This window comes from Colobus angolensis, unplaced genomic scaffold (assembly GCF_000951035.1).
Source record: "Colobus angolensis palliatus isolate OR3802 unplaced genomic scaffold, Cang.pa_1.0 Scaffold177, whole genome shotgun sequence".
NCBI lineage: Eukaryota > Metazoa > Chordata > Mammalia > Primates > Cercopithecidae > Colobus > Colobus angolensis.
Genome location: NW_012114899.1, coordinates 1,059,010 through 1,074,211, shown reverse-complemented (window position 1 = coordinate 1,074,211; position 15,202 = coordinate 1,059,010). Strand labels below are relative to the sequence as shown.

General features: G+C 38.0%; 1 protein-coding gene across 1 annotated transcript in view; it reads right to left on the bottom strand.

Annotated features, from left to right (window-relative positions):
- Window positions 1–15,202, bottom strand: part of SGMS1 (sphingomyelin synthase 1) — a 152,263-nt gene that overhangs the window by 119,026 nt on the left and 18,035 nt on the right. The gene's annotated exons all lie outside the window — the stretch shown is intronic.

Below are 15,202 nucleotides of genomic sequence, written 5' to 3'. Positions count from 1 at the left end.
TGGAGCCAGCTAATCTCCTCAGTAGGCAAGACAGTGGTGCCTGCTTCTGAGAGACTGAGCCAGCTCTCTCTGTTCTAGCTTCTCCCTGGCTGTTAGTGGAGGTCTGGGTCAGGGTTGCTGGGGTCCAATTCATGCTTTAGTTTCAAAGGAGGGAATGGATACTTCTGGGTTCTCCAATCCTGCTTTAACAGCAATTAAGCGACTGGCTCTGTTGATTCCCATGTCAATTCTTGGTCTATTTCTCCAACTGTTTAAAACTTACAGGATGGGAAAGTTACATAATCAAGCAACTCAAACTACCACCATCTACCAAAAGACACTACACACAGATAAAAAACTCTGGTCCAAAATCCTACCACTTACTAGCCATGTGACCTCATGAAAATCCATTCATCTTTTCCCAGCCTCATTTTCTTCATCTCTAGAAGAAGATAAAATGTCCCTTACAATACTGTATGGTAATGAGGATTAAACAAGATAAAAGTCAAAATCTGTCAAAGTCACATACGTTTTGATCCAACAAAGGCATTATATTAGAACTATGGACACCAAATCCTTAATGATCAGAATTGCTACACTGTCCACATGTCCAATTCAACAAATATTGGAGGATTCATGTAATTCACAGAATAATAAAAAATGCCCAGCAAAGAGCCTTCCTTTTTCCAAGAAGTCATTCAGAACAATGTGTTTACTTTTGTTCTCCCATTTCTTAGCATTTTAGAACAAACAGGCTAGGAACAGAACTTTTTGCTTTCTTTCCCGACTTAGAGAAGGGGCCCAAATAAAAATACCCGACTTTTACCAGGTAGAATGCAACTATTGCTCTTGTTATATGAAGAACATGTGGCTCCAAGAAGACAACATTGATAAAACAGGAACCTAAGTTAACTTTCATCACCTGAAGCCTCAATGTTAATTCTGAGATGAGATTAATAATTGTGACATGGCTCCATGGCACACACTGAGGTACCATGAGAGGCAGTGTCACCTCAGTTACCTGAACAATAGACAGAAATCTCAAGTTACCCAAACCATAAAGGGACAGGGTGGTGGTAAGGAGATTAAGAAAGGAGGAGATGAGTGGCCGGGCGCGGTGGCTTACGCTTCTAATCCCAGCACTTTGGGAGGCCAAGGCGGGCGGATCATGAGGCCAGGAGATCGAGACCATCCTGGCTAACACAGTGAAACTCTGTCTCTACTAAAAATACAAAAATAAATACATAAATAAATAAATAAATAAATTAGCCAGGCATGGTGGCAGGCGTCTGTAGTCCCAGCTACTCGGGAGGCTGAGGCAGGAGAGGAGCGTGAACCTGGGAGGTGGAGCTTGCAGTGAGCCGAGATTGCGCCACTACACTCCAGCCTGGGCGACAGAACCAGACTCCATCTCGAAAAAAACAAAAAAAAGAAAAGAAAGGAGGAGATGGAACAAACACCAAATAAATAAATATAGAGATCTCCCCTAGCAATAAAGAAAGAACTTGCCAGCATCAATAAAAATAGCAAGGAAGAACTGAAGAGTCAAAGATCTATAAATTATACCCAACACTGAGAGGAACAGATTCATTGGCTTTATATGCCTGGCCACTGACATGAGGCTCTTTAAATGCATGAGAAACACAGTAAGGTTTGATATAGGCTCAAAATAAACAGGTTTGAACCCCGGATGTGCTGTTTAATAGCAGTGTGAACTCTGCCAAGTAATTTACTCCTTCTAAGGCTCAGTTTCCAAGTCTGTAAAATACATACAATAATACATACCTTGCAGAGTAGTTATATAATTTAAAGATGGCATATGTACCGTGTCCATCGTACAATTAGCTCCCAAAAGATTACTGCAATTATTGTGCTCACTAGTGCAACTATGGTAGCAAGACTATTAAATTCACGATTACAATTGCAATTATGGTATGCAGTCCATTAAATTTACAGACTCTTTCCTGATGAGAACATTCTGGAAAGAGGTTCTAATAGTAACTTTTGACAACATAAAACTTTTCTAAGTTGATCTGATGAAGTGTTCAATACAAATCTCCACCTTAGTTGACAGCCTTTATTAACATGGGCACACAGAAAACTCTAGCTACGTCTTTGTTAGCTTTCTTCATATCAATACTGAGTTTCTTTTTTTAATGATGAATTTCTGAAAAAAGGGAATGAATCACTTCCATTAGTGCTAATTCTTCTGGTGTATACTCTAATGCTGGGCACCACATTACAGACTGATAAGCAACAGTATGGATTTGTCAGTTATGTTAAAAACAAACAAACAAACAAAAAACACAAGATTCACCAGGTGAACACATACCAACTTTAAAACAGAAGTGCCAGAACTTAATGTCTAAAAAAAGTACTCCTTGACCCCTTCCAAGTCACCCTCTTTGGGACTCACTCCAACGATGCTGACTGCTCAGAACAAGTACTCTTCTTTTACCTTCAGAACCAGTGTGCAATGTTCACAAGAATACATGTGTCATTACAGTTTAGCTCCCCCTAATTTTAACAAAAACCACTTTATTTGCTATAATAGAAAATATTTTAATAGATGAGTTCAAAAAATCAAATTCATCCTCAAAGATCATAATTTAGCACCACTGTGATTATTCAAAAGAATTAGAAGCAACCAACTTTATTGAACCACCCATTTGGTGGAAGACACTGTGCTGAGCACTGGGAGTGGGGAAGGGGCTATAAGGTGATTGAGATGAAGTTCATTTAAAAAAATGCAGAACACTACTAGCAGAATCACTGGAATATAAGCAATTAGTTCAGCTGATGCGCTTAAAGAGAACAATCTGGACGTATGAACCCTGGCTGTGCTTGTTACAAGCCCAGCACTTCCTAATTGCGCTTCAAATACAATGTTAAGATTCCACAACAGTCATGGGAAAATCTGGCTAAAAAGAATACACTCCTTTTTTGAATGTTCACCTTACACACTAGGGCAAAGCCAAGCCTGCTACCCCTGGGTGGAAGAAGACTGGCTGACATCAAAATCAAAAGCATTCAAGAGCTAATGTGAAAATAAGGCTGGAGACGTTGGAGGAAAAGTTCCTGTGGCCATGAGACACAGTTGTTTGATTTCTAGCCTCCTTCTCCAAATGAGCTAGTTCACTAAGAAGAATCTGGGCTGCCTCTATGGGAGACAGTATCCTGTGATCATTAAAGATATGTGCTTTGCTGTCACACTGAACTATATTCTGCAACTAAGCTCTGAAGACCTTGAGCATGTTGTCTAATTTCTGTAAGCTTCAGTTTCCTCATCTATAGAATGGGAGCAATATCAGTACAATAACCAGGTGTTGTTATATGGGTTAAAACACATAATGTCTGTACACAATTTAATAAAGTTAATGGCAAACAGTAAATGCTTATTAAATGTTGTGCCACTGGAAAATGTACACTATCCTCATCCTTTGGGGGCAATACAAGTACTAGGGTGAAGCCACAAAAAAAGAGGTATCCCAATAAGCTCAACAATGTTCCAGCCCACTTCACTAGGAGACCACAAAAGGGCTTGGGGTGATATCTCATGTAGCAATAAAGGCAAATTTTCTGCTCTTACATCTGTGCATGTATCCTGGGAGCAAAATGAGAGTGGCAGCAGCATTCAGAGGCTTGTTGGCCAGTGAAAAATTCAGAAATGTTAGCACCAGCCACATAGAAACAAAACTGAATAACTTGCTCAAGATTACTTAGCTAATAAATGGCAGAAGCTGAAATTCAATCCCACGCAGTCTAGCTTTAGTCTTTGTTCTTAACCACTATACTATACTGTGTCCCTGGCAAAGAGGAGGAACAACAACTAAAGACTAAGACACAGGCCAGGAGCAGGCCATAAAAAAGCATGAAACAGCAGCCTACTGATGTCTGAAGAAAAGAGGAAGATAACACAAGAGTTACTGGGGCAAAAGAGTAAAAGCACCAAACTTGCTAATGATTCTAACCTGAAATTTACCAACACAGCCTTAGCAAGACATCCTAAAAGGATGGTATGGTGAAAGTGAAATGGTTTTGTAATTCAGTGCTTGCTTAAAGAAAATAGTAATCAGAAGACACAAAAGCTGAGAAGACCTCATTTTGGTCCTTTATAGAAGCCATGCTATGATGTAGAAACAACTGTCTAGAGAAGAATGTGTCACATACCCCAAATGCCCACTGACAAGGAAGGGCTCCAGCAGCATGAGAGTTGCTTCCCAAGGCAGGGTTTCCTGCTACGTTTTCATTGCATTTCTACAGTAGAGAAGAGGAGGAAAAGCCACTCAGGGCTGTTGAATTCTTTGTAGGTCAGAAAGAAGGAAAAAAGCAGAAGGGATGAGAAACACGCTGCTAGTTAAGTAGAATGGACAGAGAGGAGAGTAAGGATAAAGAGAAGCCCTATTCCTGGCCAATCTCATATGTGTCAGACTCTAAAGTGGCCCCCTTGATCTCTGTCTCTTCTTATCTAGGCCTTGCCTAATTCCCTCGCCCTTTCAGGACAGTTTCTGTGACTTGCTTGTAGCCAATAAAATAAGGCAAAAATCACAGGATGTATGTGGGAACATTACATAAGATTGTAACATCTACTCTCCTACAAGTTTCTCTCTTGCTGGTTTTGAAAGTGCAGGCTGGCTGGGCGCGGTGGCTCAAGCCTGTAATCCCAGTACTTTGGGAGGCCGAGACGGGTGGATCACGAGGTCAGGAGTTCGAGACCATCCTGGCTAACACGGTGAAACCCCGTCTCTACTAAAAATACAAAAAAAAACTAGCCGGGCGAGGTGGCGGGTGCCTGTAGTCCCAGCTACTCAGGAGGCTGAGGCAGGAGAATGGAGTAAACCCGGGAGGCGGAGCTTGCAGTGAGCTGAGATCCGGCCACTGCACTCCAGCCCGGGCGACAGAGCGAGACTCCGCCTCAAAAAAAAAAAAAAAAAGAAAGTGCAGGCTGCCATTTTGTGGGCTGCCTATTGAGAAAGCCCCATGAGGGCAACCCTCCGTTGACAGCAAGAAACCAAGGCCCTAGTTGGAGAGCCCATGAGAAACTGAATCCTGCCAATCACACGGGCTTGGGAACAAATCCTCCTCCCATCCAGCCTCAGAAAAGACAGCAGCCATAGCTGATGCTTCACTGTGGCCTTGTTAAGTACCTAGCTAAGTCATTCACAGACTCCCGATCCACAGAAACTGTGAGATAATTTTGTGATTGATTAAGCTGCTAAGTTTGTGCTAGATCGTTATGTAGCTATAGATAACTACTACAAAAGGGAGGTGAAGTTCATGTTCCTGATGTCACCACATGTCCTTCTGAGAGAGGAGAGGGGAGAAAGAGGAAGCCCCAAGAGCCAGGGTGTGCAATTCTGTCTCTATATGAGCACATACCCTCCAATTCAGCTCTCTCCAACTCAGATTTGGTTTCCTCCCTTAATACACACACCGGTCCTCCCATCCTATTCTTGTCATTTGGAGGATATAATGAAACATACTAGCCAAGAAAATAGCAATCGTATAAATGGTGATCAGGTTCCCTGGCTGGCCTGTAAAAGCTACTCAACATGCGAAACACTGACAATGTGTAGAACAGTAAGAGAACTGTGACCGTTATATGAGCTATATTATGACCCTATATGGCATACAATAATTTTAACAAAGGAATATTTTAAATGTGATAGATTGGATTTAAACACTGAATAAAACATGTTCCAAGAGACATGCTGGAGACTTGTTGGATGAGTGGTTTTGAGAAATGAATATTAAAACACCCAATTTTTATCTAAGTTTTTCTAATATGGGCTTCTTAAAAACCAAACGTAAATATTCTTAAATTTTCTGAGCAAGCACCTGTAGCTTCGACAAATCAAGTAACAATCATTCTCAACCACAGAGTATACAGCTAAAACTAACTCAATGAGCCAGAGACCTCTTATCTCAGCAGGCCATCTTTCCAAGCAAAACTGGTAGGGAAATCCTAGTCACATCACCTGAAAGCTGAGAAATGCTCATTAGTCTTCTAGTCCCAGTCTCTCAGCTGACAGATGATGACACATAGATCCAAAGACTTTAAGTGACCTGTCCAGGGTCACTCAGCAGCACAGTGCAGGCCTTCTGTTTTCCAGGCTTTTTTATAATCAGACCTACCAAACTTTAGCTTCAACATGAGAGATGAAATCAATGGCATCAAATATTCTGTTGGGGGAGAAAATAGGAACTAATATTTCATGACACTACAAAGCTCCTACAGTACTTCTAAAAACTAAGCGTTGTGGCAAGAGTGAAAAATAACACCATATAAACATTCGTATGAAATGTTCAATCCAGTTTCATAAGCAATGCACAATATTTTCTGAGTAAACTGAAATGCTCCCAAAATAGGCTGTCTTTTCTTCTGAATAATCTGCCTTTAAAAAAAATGAATAGGGAAGAAAATTTTTAAAGGCTGGCACAGAAGCTTGTGCAAGGATGTCTACTCCACTGCTTTATATATCTCTATTCCTAAATTCATCGATTCATTCAACAGGTATTTTGGGGGCATCTACAATTCCAAAGCATTGTAGTAAGTGCTGTATATAAGGAACCTATCTGGATATAAGCAAACGATGCTTACTAATATTTTCAGCACAAGTAACCACGTCTAAACAAGCAACCAATGCAGCAACAGAGATTTCCGGTATGTATTTTGGTAGGCCATTAGGAATGCAGACCACAACTCTCTTTTCTCCTAGAAACTTCCATATTTAAAATAAATAGCAACTGGTTTTTCTGTGCAATGATATCGCCCCCCAAGGTAGCAATGAGAGGTATCAATAAAAGGGGTTAAAACACCCCAGGTCACATCCCTACAGAACTCCTGTTACAAGTTAACAGAATTCTCCCAGCAACCCAAATTAAATATATATATATATATATATTTTTTTTTTTTTAAAGAAAGTGGCCTTTCACTCAACATTCTCCTTTCTAATCCTTTTCGCAATACCAAGAATAAATATATGTTTAAAACAAAAGTAAATAAGGGATTATTTTTTCCCACAGAGACAGCAGTTTTCTCTCCTCAACATGAACTTAAACCTCTCTAGCTATTACTATCAGTGAACATTATTTAACCTCTCCATGTTTTAAATGCATCTGAATGCTTTGACATATTACTAAGTAATACTAATGTCACAAAAGGCAAAAAAAAAAAAAAAAAAAAAATAGCACAAACTGTTTACCAAATGTTAGGCTCGTTCCTTTAGATGTACATAAAATATTTTCAGAAACAGGCTCTCACTCTGTTGCTCAGGCTGGGGTGCAGTGGCACAATCACTGCTTGCTGCAGCCATGACCTCCTGCCTCCTGGGTTCAAGCAATCCTCCCATCTCAGCCTCCTGAGTAGCTGGGAGTAGAGGTGCATACTACCACGGCCAGCTAATTTTTGCTTGTTTGTTCTTGTAGAGGTATGGTCTCTCTATGTTGCCTATGCTGGTCTCAAACTCCTGGCTTCAAGCAATCCTGCTGCCTGGCATCTCAAATTGTTGGGATTACAGGCATCAGACACCATGACCGGCCTAGGCTCATTTCTAAATGTTTTACATGTACTAATTCATTGAAACACACCAAGAGCACTCTGAGGCATGTTAACATTACTATCCTAGTTTTACAGATGAGGGAGCTAGAATAGAGTTACTAAAAAAACAGGCACAGTTGTTCGGCAAATGACATTGCATGAAATGCATACAATGCATCCAGTCAACAAGTGTTAGTGGGAAACCTCCCCTCCCTCAGTTTCATGATTTCATTTGTAGAACTTTCCATTAGCCTAATAGTTCAGCCTTCCCTCCCACCTTCTCCCTGGTGGAGGAGAAGTTAATTGTGTAGATAGCGAGTCTGGGAGAAAGGCTACCCTGCTCATAGATGGAGTATATTCCAGGCTGTTCCCTTCTATATTGTGAGGGGAAAATCAGTCTCACTCAAGTATGAAATACCAGAAGACCCATTTGGTCAACCAACTTTTATTTCCAAATCTCTATATTTCAAATTCCTATTGGTATATCCATTGGTCCCAAAATTGGAAGAGAAAAAAAGGTGTCATTCAACTGCTCACCCTACCAAACTCTAACACAAATAACTTTAGTACCTAACTAGGTGGCAAGATATTTGAGGAAAGGGTAAATATTTCTTTTACAAAAAAGGAAACCAAAACTCAAAGGTATGAAAGTACATAACCAATCCAAGTCCAACAAGGTGTCTGCAGAGGAGATCATGAATGAACCTGCTCCTCTAACTCACTGTCAAGGGACATATTAAAGGACAAGGCTATTTATCTACTTTCTTCACCACGTATAACCAGCAAACACTGTTTCCTTTCCAAATAAATAAAATGCACACAGATAACCTTTTCTATTGGAGTATCCTAATTTAAAGTAGTAGAAAATTTCTTATCAGTAGTCTCATTATTGTCACAAAGCATGCAAAGTATTTCAATATTGCACATTATCTTCCCAATCTGTCAAAATCTGTATTTTTATCCATTGCATGAATACTTCTACCATAAAAAGCATAATGACAAAAATACTACCCACAACTCTGTAACAGAGGAATAAAAATGTCACTAATCTCTAAGTTTGTCATTTGATCTTTCCTATCACCCTGTAAATGCAGTGTTTCTCATTTCAAAGATACATTTTAAAAGACATTCATTAACTTCCTTTCATTTTTTATTTTTTAAATTATACTTTAAATTCTGGAATACAAGTGCAGAATGCGCGGGTTTGGTTAAAGATAAAAAACAATACAAAACAAAAAGGCATTCATTCAATAATATTGACTTTTTCTGCTATAGAGATTTTTTTTTTTTACTTTTAAGTTCAGGGGTACATGTGCAGATTTGTTACATAGGTAAACTTGCGTCATGGGGTTGTTGTACAGACTATTTCATCACCCAAGTATTAAGCCCAGCATCCATTAGGTATTCTTCCTGATGCTCTCCCTCCCCCACTGCCCTGCTCTGACAGGCTCCAGTGTGTGTTGTTCACCTCCATGTGTCCACATGTTCTCATCATTCAGCTCCCACTTGTAAGTGAGAACATACAGTGTTTGGCTTTCTGTTCCCACATTAGTTTGCCAAGAATAATGCCCTCCAGCTCCATCCATGCCCCTGCAAAGGACATGATCTTGTTCTTTTGGATGGCTACATAGTGTTCCATGGTATATATGTACCACATTTTCTTTATCCAGTCTTTCACTGATGGGCATTAGGTGGATTCCATGTCTTTGTTATTGTGAATACTGCTGCAATGAACATACCTGTGCATGTGTCTTTATATAACAGAACAATTTATATTCCTTTGGGTATATACCCAGTAATGAGATAGCTGGGTTTATTTAATTTGTATAAGTTCCTTATAGATTCTGGATATTAGACCTTTGTCAAATGCATAGCTTGCAAAAATTTTCTCCTATTATTTATGTTATCTGTTTACTGTTGATAGTTTCTTTCACTGTGCAGAAGCTCTCTAGTTTAATTAGATCCCATTTGTCAATTTTTGCTTCTGATGAGATTACTTTTGGCATCTTCTTCATGAAATCTTTGCCTGTGCCTATTTTAATGCAGATAATTTGAGCTTCCTGCTTTACTATTCAAACTGCACTTAATAAGAATGGTTTCCTCAGTGTTCTATGAGCAAAAATTTCAAAATAGAAAACAAACCACATTTATCTCACAAGTTTAGAATATTTACTTTTCCATAAATGTATATAGGAAAAGTCAGTCAATCAGCACTCTCAGCTGGAGAGAACAAATAATAGCTAGACTAGCACTTAGATGTTTTGACCTTTGTAACAACCCTAATGTAGGTAAGGCATCCCTATTTTCCAAAGAAAAGCCTGAAGTTAAGAAAAATACAGTGACATGCCTAAGTTAACCTACTTACTAAGTGATGGGGCTCAATTTAAAACACAGTTCTTCTATTTGAGCCAAAGTTTGTGGTTTTTCTCCATTAGAACACTAATCAAGAAAACCAAAAATAACAGCAACAACAAAAAATTTCTAAGTAGCCAGAGGGAAAAAGACATCATATGAGAATAAGAAGAATAATGATGGTAGACATCTCATTTGAAACAGGAGTCCCAAAAACAATAATCAACATCTAAAGAGAAGGAAAAAAAAAAAAAAAAGACTGAATGCCCACCTAGAATTCTATATACCACAAAAAATCTTTTAAAAAATAAAGACATTTTCACACAAATGAAAATGAGAGATTTGTTGCCAGTAGACCCACACTATAAGAAATGCTGAAGGAAGCTCTTCAAGCCAAAGCAAAATGATACCAGATATAAATTTAAACCCATAGAAAGGAATGAGAAACCTTGGAAATAATACATTTGTATGTTAACATAAAAGACTTTTTTCTTAATTTATTTAAAACATATATGACTAATACATACTATATTAAAAGTATAATATTGTATTATATAGTTTGTAATATATAGATATAAAATGTACGAAGATAATAGCACAACTGGGGAGAGGCAAATGAAACCATATTATTGTAGGTTTCTTATATTCTACATGAAGCAATACCATATTAATTCAAGGAAAATTTTTTACTAAGGGTGAATATTGTAATCTGCAGAGAAACTACAAAACAGTATTGCAAAGAAAACATGAGAGAAATTAAAATGTTATACTAAAAATATTCAATAAACAAAAAGAAAGAAGAAAAGGAGATACAGAATTTTTTAAAAATCTAAAGGATAAGACACATAGGAAACAAGTTTTTAAATGGTAGACCTAAAACTAACATGTCAATAATTACAGCAAATGTAAATAGACTAAACATTTTAATTAAAAGGCAGAAATCACCAGAATACATTAAAAAATGATACTGAACTATATGCTACCTATAATAGATGCATTTTAAATACAAAGTCACAGATAAACATGTAATAAAAGGATATACCAGTAGGAACTCAATACGAAAACCAGACAAACATACTAAAAGAAGACTACAGACTTATATCACTCATAAAACATACATGCAGAAATCCTTAACAAAATACAATGTTGGCATAAGGACAAATGAATAGAACAATGGATCAAAACAGAAGTCACAAATAGATACACACATATACGACCAACAGATTTTCTGACCAAGATGTTGTGGGTATAAGGATAACTTTTTCAACAAATTGACCAGAAACAAATAAATATTCATAGGGAAGGAAAAATGAATCCTGACTCCTGCCTCACACTATTAACAAAAATTACTTAGAGCTGACGGTAATTGTGTGCACCTCTAATCACAGCTACTCAAGAGGCCAAGGTAAGAGGATCACTTGAGCCCAGGAGTTCATATCCATCCTGGGCAACACAGAAAGACCCCATTTATTTAAAAAAAATACTTTGAGAGAGGTCATACAACTAATTATAAAAGCTAAAACTATAAAGTATTTATAGGAAAACGTAGGACAATGGCTTTGCCATGATAAAGTAGACAAAATACTACCAATAAAAGAAAAACTAGCTAGTTGGACTTCATCAGTATCAAAACTGCTTTTTGAAAGACACAGTTAAGAAAATGAAAAGGCAACCACCAACTGGAAAAAATTCACCATACGTGTATCTGACAAAAGACATGTATCCAGAATACATAAAGAACTACCATAATTTAATTTTGAAAAGTCACACAACCCAATTGTTAAAATAGTAAAAGATTTGACAAGATAACTTCATAAATGGTCAATAAGTACATGAAAAAATTTTCAACATCATTAGTCACCAAGGAAACAACAGGAATCCACAAGATACCACTTTGCCCGCACTAGAATGCTAATTTTAAAAAGACTGAAAAAAGCAAGAGTTGGCAAAGACTTGGAGTACATTAGAGCATCTCATAAGTTGCTGATGGGCATACTGAATTATAAAGCCCTTTAGAAAAATGTTTGACAATTTTTAAATAAATTTTTTATAAGATTTAATACACACCCAATAATATACTTCTAAGAACACACTCAAAAGACATGAAAACTTGTGAACTTGTGTCCACAAAAAGACGTACAATCATGTTCACAGTGGTTATATTCATAACAGCCCAAAACTGTAGACCGTCCAAATGTCTATCAATAGATGAATAACTTCATAAAATGGACTACTACTCAATAGCATGATACATGCAATAAGAGCATGAATCTATAAAACACCAGCAAGTGGAGCAAAAGATACCAGGTACATAAGCACACTCGGTATAACTACATATCTGAAGTTCTGAAAGAGGCAAAATCTATTGATAGAATCACACTCACACCCATGTTTGCCTCTGGGATGGCATACCCGACTGAAAGTGGACACGAGAACCTTTGGGGATGACAGAGATGTTGGTTCACTAAACTATTCACTTCAAATTTGTACACTGTACATTGTATAAATTATACCCAAATTTTAAAATACATCACAAAATAATTTATTTGAATGCGTTCCAGAGGAGATACGATCTCTCACAGGTCAAAAGTGTTTTTTTCTTATCTTGGGGAATAACTTCTAAAGCTTCAAAAACAGAAGGTGTCTGTGTTTAATTTACACGTCATTTTTGAAATATACACCCAATCAAAGCAAAGGAAAATGAACTATTGTCTGCTTCCTATCTACTCTTTGAACATTTGTTCGAACCCAGGGGAATTAAAAGCAATCTGTCCTTTAGATTTTATTTAATTTTACTTACCACATTAACAATTTAAAGGTTACTTTTAACAATTCAAGGGGAAAGAGACCCAAAAAGAAAATAAACTATAAAACACAAATCCAAATTTTCTAATGTCTTACTCATTCTAAAATATGTACTAAATTCCTACTATATTCCAGGTAAGATGATAATCAGTAGAGAAATGAAAATCAAATTTTACACCCTGCTGTTAAGGACTTCTAAGTCTTGTGGAAGAGACACACATAAGTCATTACCTTAAAGTGTAAATAAGTGTTTTTGCATATAAATTGGTAAAAATCTCACTTGGGGAAAACATATCATTTCTTTCCTCTTTAAAATTATAACATTTAATATTGATAAATATTATGCAAGAAGTAAATAAAATAAAGTCAGTTATTCCTTCTGAAGGAAACAATAATTTTAAGAAAAAAAATTATTTTATTAACTCTCTCAATGTAGACATATTTCTTAGCTCAAAAATATAACCCATATTTTTTCTGCTTCTTTTAAAATTATTTTTTAATTGACAAATAAAAATTGTACATGTTTATCATGTATAACATCTTGTTTTGAAATACATATACATTGTGGAATAGCTAAATGGAACTAATTAACATATGCATTACCTCACACGTCATGTTTTATGGTAAGAACACTTCAAATCTACTCTTATCAATTTTCTTTTTTTTTTTTTTCTTCAGCTAAAAGAGCGGAAGAGGTGATTTATTTTAGGGTTGTTACACTCGGCCACAAATAAACACAGAAATAGTCCAGAATGTCACAAGTCCAGGGCAGAGGACCAACATGGGCAGTTTTGTTTATGAGCAAGGTGGGTCTCAGAGGTGATCGGCGATCAGGCGATCAGAGGGCGATGAAGTTCTAGATCCATTGAGACAAGCTCTAGACAGTAGCATGCAGTCCCACAACTTGTACCAGCATCCCCAGCGCCTGGCATTCCATGTTTCTGCTCCTGTGGCCTCCATGATGCAACAAGCTAGCGGTTTACTTGGACCTCTGCCTCATCTTTCCTCTTTTGCGCTTCAGCCTGCGCATTCGCTTCTTCCTTCACTTGGCTCTCATGGCGCAGAGGTTTCCAGAAAAATGGCGTTAAGGCCGAGAGCATCAATTTTCAAGCACATACTACATGGTTATTTATTAGAGTCATCATGAAGTACAATAGATCTCTTGTCCACAGTCATTTTAAAGAAAATAATCCCATGTGCAGCAAAGGAGACTAGGCAACTTGTCCTATACCACTTCCTCACATCCTTTATCCCCAAATCCCACAGCTGGTTCAACTGGGATAAGTTCCAGTGCAAAGTAATCTGAAGGCAAGTCAGGAACTGTAGTGACTCCCTCAAAATGAAGAGATGGGTGGCCAGGCGCGTGGCTCAAGCCTGTAATCCCAGAACTTTGGGAGGTCTAGGCAGGCGGATCACGAGGTCAGGAGATTGAGACCATCCTGGCTAACATGGTGAAACCCCATCTCTATTAAAAATACAAGAAATTAGCAGGGAGTGGTGTCAGGCACCTGTAGTCCCACCTACTCAGGAGGCTGAGGCAGGAGAATGGCATGAACCCGGGAGGCAGAGCTTGCAGTGAGCTGAGATCATGCCACTGCACTCCAGCCTGGGTGACAGAGCGAGACTCTGTCTCAAAAAAATAAATAAAAATAAATAAAAAAATAAATACTTAAAAAAATGAAGAGATGGGATGGATCAATTCACAGTCTCAGGAATCCAAACTGTGAAACAAATTCTTTCTCTTCCATTTTCTTCTGAGCCTACTTTTGTCCCCACCACTGTATACTTGAAACTATCCATTTCAAAATCAACAATGACTTCCAACACTGCTGTAGGTAGTGGTCAGTTCTCAGGCATTGTCTTTAGCCAGTAGTCAGTTCTCAGCTGCGATTTAACAAGACCTGTCAGCAGCATGCAGCACAGATGACCTCCTGCTGCTTCTTGAAACACTTTCTGCACTCAGCCTCCAGAACACCACACAGTACTTTGTCCCCTTTCTTTCTCACTCTCTTTTGAGGACTCTTCCTCATTTCTGTAAGTGTCCAAGGTTTCACTGGATTCTCAGACCTCTTCCCTATCATCAGTCACTCTCTAGATCAGTGATTCCCAAATGTTTTAGTCCTATGACCCCTCTATATCTTAAAAAATTATCAAGGAACTCAAAAAGTTCTCATTTATAAAGGTTATGGTCTACAGATAACCAATGTATTGGAAAACTGAGAACATTTAAAAATATTTGTTAATTCATCCAAAAGCAACAATAAACCCATTCACATGTCAACATAAAAAAAAATTTAACACCACATGTTCTCACTCATAAGTGGGAACTGAACAATGAGAACACTTGGACACAGGAAGGGGATCATCACACACCGGGTCCTGTCGTGGGGTGGGGCGGGGGGAGGGATAGCATTAGGAGATATACCTAATGTAAATGATGAGTTAATGGGTGCAGCACACCCACATGGCACATGTACACATATGTAACAAACCTGCACGTTGTACATATGTACCCTAGAACTTTAA